Raw genomic sequence first — 5,094 nt, 5'->3', positions numbered from 1 at the left:
GTGTGCTTGTGTTGACTGGAATTCAAATATGCATCCTCGCTATTGGGTAAGGGCACCATCCTGTGGACCGTGGGAGTCTGACTGAGCTCAAGAGGTCAGATTAGATTAGCTATAGGTGGTGGTCATAATATGCTCAGAAACCAGGGGACAGTGAAGATGGACAGATGGATGGACAGATGGATGAATGGGCTGCAGCAGCACCCAGGGACTGCTGGAGAGTGGGTGACTCCTCTGAGGAACTGGTGAACTAACAGCCTTTGGAGCTGAATTCAACTTGAGTTTAAGGATAAATTTGAATTTCAAGTGAAACTTGCATCAGGGAGTCCAAGTCTTGGTATCTGTACCCTAGAAAGGAGAACAAACCTGCAGGGGCTCTGCATAACTCTAGGAAGCAGGGAACTAAATAGCCACTTGGGGTAAAAAAGTGTTGCTTTTGCCTGTTGGGAAAATGAAAAGCAGCAACCTTAAAACGGTGATGTATTTTAGGGTTTTTTAAAAGTATGGCAATGTTTAGAATAGCAGCTGCAGTGACAAGTATGAATTCCCAAGCCTGGGAAAGGCTGATTGTGTTTTATTACTCTTTTAATACTTTATTTATGGAACAATCCCACTTTGCATCTGAGTATGCTATGAAGGGAAAAAAATGCATGAAAAGTGGCCTCAGATTGCTTTGAAGTAGTCTCATTATACCCATATGTGTGTAAATGGGAGGTGTGTCATGGTTTATCAATGAATGGATCAACATCACATCCTGTTTTTGCTGAAACACTAAAAAGAAGCAAGTTATACCTGTAAAGCAAGAAATGGAGAAAAATGAGGAATGGAGAGCAACTAAATCTTCATGCTTCTCAAAGCGCTGCAGCAACACGAATCCTGGGCACAACTGCTCGTGATAGGTAAGTGATGTTACCTGCGTACCCAGGTACTTGACTCTGAAGGGAACTGGGTGGACTTGAAGAATGTAGTTGATTTTTCCACTGACATTTCTTCATGTTGGCATCCATTTCATGTTGTAGGGTTGCAGGAGCACTGCCTGTATTGCAGACCCCCATCCTGTCTCAGTTTAATGGACAGAATAGAGCTGTAGAAAAGGAAGGATAAGAGAGGATAAGAGAGGATAAGGAGGATAAGAGAAACAGGAGGAAATTGGTTTACTCAATGTATTCATATGCTGGATAAATACATCCCTCTAAAAAAGTAACTAAAAGAAGTTGAGGAACCATGTAATTTATGGTTGCCTTCCAGACCCTAGCAGCCAGTTCCACAAATAGCAAAGCTTGGGAAGAGCCTTTTGCAGTGCACAGAGAGACAGGGTCCCTTACTGCCAGGTCCCAGAAGACTGTACTTGTTGCCTTTGTACGCTCATTTTGGCCAACATCTGCCCTGGGTTCTTGTCCATCTCGGTCAATAGTAAGCATTACAACTGTTAGCCAAACGACGCCATCTCTTCATGCAGTTTGTATTTAATTAAGTTTCCTGCTGACGTGAAGGGAGCCCCATTGCTTTTTGAATGGCTACAATGAAATTTAATAAAACAAGAGCGAGCCCAGCACACTGGCTGTGAGCTTTTATTGGCTAAGATGAATCAACAGCGGTCTCATCTTTTCCTTCTGCGGTCAACAACCAGTATCCAAGTATTGAGAACAGGTTTGTTGCCTGGAAAACTGGCATTCTCGCTGTTTGTAGAGCTGAGACTGTCCTATAGAGACGTGGATCATAGTGTTTTCCTGGGGAAATTGCTCAGCACTAATTCTTAGACAATAATATGGACATATATGTGCTTTAAAATGTATTGAAGTCCACATTAAAACAGAACCTAGGTGTTCTGTGCTAAAATTTGTGCTATTTCTCTAAATTTTTTTGCTGCATGCATGCAAAGTAAAACTTAATTTTGGTGTTTAAGGCAGGCATTTTATTCACAATTTTCCCCAAATTACTCCTGCCTGGTAGAGACGGGTTTGAATAAAGAGTCCAGTTAAAACAGGGCACCCCGTGTAGCCTGCACCACCATGGCTCATGTGGAAGATGAGCCAGGCTGGGCTGAACTGCGGCGGTTTTATTGCGCAGAGCATCGCTCACCACTGGTAGTTACTGACCCGTGACCTCGGCTCAGCGCTGGAAAAACACGTTTCAGGTGAGGATGTTACTCACCCCTGGGGCTGGACCCGAGGGGCAGCCGGTGGCCGGAGCAGAGCAGCCGGGTGCCGGCCGGGCTGGGGCAGCAGGAGAGGGCTCAGCCCCACCGCGCACACCGCGGACCGCACCCGGCCACCTCGCCACGGCAGCACACGCGTGCTCGGGCCAACCGGTGCGTGTGCTGACACACGGAGGCCGAAGGCTCTACCGCTTGAAAGGCGCCTTTTTTTTTTTTTTGTTTTGTAAGTCACGTAGTACTGGCTTTTACAGCAGTTTCAATAAAGGCAGGAAACCCTTGGCAGCGCCGGAGGGGCTGCCCTGGGGCTCCGGATGGGCCCACGGTTGCTGCGGCTGATGCGGGAGCGGCACCGGAGGGCGAACGGTGCGCACCGCGGGCCTCGCCTGGGCGCGCCGCCAGGGGGCGCCGCCGCGCCGCGGCCCGGTGCAAGGTCGGGGGAGCGGCGGGGGGGGCGCGGTTTGTGCCCCGCTCCGGGGGCCGGGGGGGTGCGGGCAGCGCCGGCCCTTTCCGCGGGCGGCAGGTGACAGCGAGAAGCCGCAGTCGCGGGGTCCCGACTCTCCCGGCCGGGTGCACCACGGGAAGGCGGGAGGTTCGCACGCCCACGCGTGGAACACCCTGCAGCGTGCACCGGAGCCGTGGGGCTCTGAGCCGTGTGAGCATTCCGGACAGTTCCTTGTAGGTGCGCGTCCCGTTTCAGGCGCTCAGGAGGTGGCTGGGAGGCGGGTGCTTTGGCAGAAACACAAGGCTGAGCCCCAGCGGGAGGATGGAGGCGCTGCCCTCACCTGGCCTTGCAGAGAGCTCTGAGGGCTTTCACCGGCATCTGTTTTTAGGGGTGTGTGCCAGGAAGGTTTTCGGAAGCGCTCACTGCAAAAGGCACCGCGTGAAACCAATATAAACTGTGGCTCCTCAGAATCTGTGAAAATGAAGACATAGAAGTCAGGCTTTTCTCAAGAGCCCAGCTTTGCGTTTTTTTCCAGCATCAGTGAACAAATTTTCCAAATGGTGCTGAATTTTGTTTTTAACCTGGTCACTACAGTCACAAATCAGGGACAGGAGAGGGTGGGATATTCTTGCACTTCTGTCCCTGGGTGCCAAAATTTAGGCAGGTACTCTCTCATGCTTCTGCAGTGGGACGGAGCGGTGCCCAGGCAGGGTTCCCTGACGCGCCACATGCGTGTTTTGTCTTGCTGCTCCTGCTTGGGGAGCTGTGGGGCTGATGCTTACTCAAGCTTTGCAGAGTTAAATGCATTTGCTCTTTCCTTCCTGAATGCTCAGGACTTGGCATTTTTATGTTCCTGTGCTGAGGAAAGCACTCCTGCTCAAATGCCTTCATTCCCTCTCACTATCTCATCTTCTTGCATATTTTTTCCTTCTGGTTCAGTGTTTTGCCTGAAAATTTCGCTGTAATGCAACTGTTGCTGCTCTAGAAGCTATTTGAAATGTATCACCACTTTGTCGTCTTTAGCAAAAGGAGAAAAAGACTCTGTGAAAAAAATATTCAATATTCTCAAATTGGAAACTTGTTTACGTTATAGCAGGGTTTATCCTTTTGAGCCTCTCTCCCAAGCTCTGCTCTGCTGTCCTGTACTTGCCACGTTGCCTCTGTGGGACGCTTTTGCCTTCCTCGCTTGCAACTTTCTTTTCCCGTGCTGTGTGAAGTGAGGGACTTGACATATGTCGTCTTTCTCTTCCCATGAAGTCAGAGGTAACCTCCCTCTCTCATGCTGTCCTTGGGGACAAGCAGAGAGAAGTGGGGTGTCTGGTACCTGAGCTGCTGCAAGTCTTGCCGTGCTGATTGAGATGTCACCCTCTGCTGCCGGCTCCATCTCCCTGAGGGAGGTCAGCACTCCCTCGGCAGAGCTGTTGGGACAAGATGCGTGTCCACATCTCAGCCTGGCATCGTAGCTCCAGCCTTCATTGAAACCCAGGCTGGCAGCACAGGGCAGAGGTGGAGGAAGAGGCAGGTGTGGGCAGGGATGTTGCTGGCTGCTGCCCTGTGTGTGCTCACCTGAGAGCATCATCCCGGGAGAGCATCATCCCGCGAGAGCATCGCTGCAGTGCTGCACAGGGGGCTGCCGGCAGGTGGGTTTTCAGGGAACCAGCTTCAGCTTCGGGTAGCTGGCTGCAGGTTTAAGAGAAACTTTGGTCTGTCCTCAGGCATTGGGGTGAACAGCCGAAGCATGCTGAGAGTGAGGTTAAACATTTCTAAATGTTTGCTTATCTTTTAATCTCATGTCTCTTTTGCTTGCAAAGTCTTGGTTTTTAGAACATAAAATGCAGATTTCTAATGTAAAAAAAAATTGATGTGATTTACATTTAATCATTCTTTTTAAAAAAACTAATGTTTAAATTTTACTGCATCTATAAGTCACGTGGAATAAGAAAGGCTTTTATTATAAAACATGGTAGTGTCCCATGCCTTGACTCTCAGCCAGGAGTAGATAGCCTTATCACATATTCTGTCATTACCTTGATCAAACAAAGTTTTGTCAGCTGTGAACCAGAGAGAGAAAAGTCTATAATTTGACCATAAAATTTGCTGAGCTGAAAAGTATTTTCTTAACTGTCATATAATGCATGGGTGGAGGAAATGGGTGTTATTACTGTAGCTCAGTTACCAATCATGTCGTATGAAATGCCATAGTCCTGGATACTACTTACAAATGAAGATAATCAGTGTTATTTACCCCTCCAGAACAGGAAAAGCATTGTTGGAAATCCTGAAAGATTACATGCCATTAATTTCTGGAGTGAGCCATCTGAACACACTGTATGTGCACTCTTTTGGGGAATAAGCAGGCACTATGTAAAAACACAATGCTCCCAAAGGGCATTTTACCCAAGGAGCGATTGTAAATTAATCCAATTAGATTGGACTCGCGCTGCGAAAAGCTGCAGTTCCTAGGCAGCTTCCACCTCCTCCTGCCCAGAGCGATGCT

This window comes from Columba livia, chromosome 9 (assembly GCF_036013475.1).
Source record: "Columba livia isolate bColLiv1 breed racing homer chromosome 9, bColLiv1.pat.W.v2, whole genome shotgun sequence".
Taxonomy (NCBI): domain Eukaryota; kingdom Metazoa; phylum Chordata; class Aves; order Columbiformes; family Columbidae; genus Columba; species Columba livia.
The sequence above is the reverse complement of the archived record's forward strand: the minus strand, read 5'-3'. Positions refer to the sequence as shown.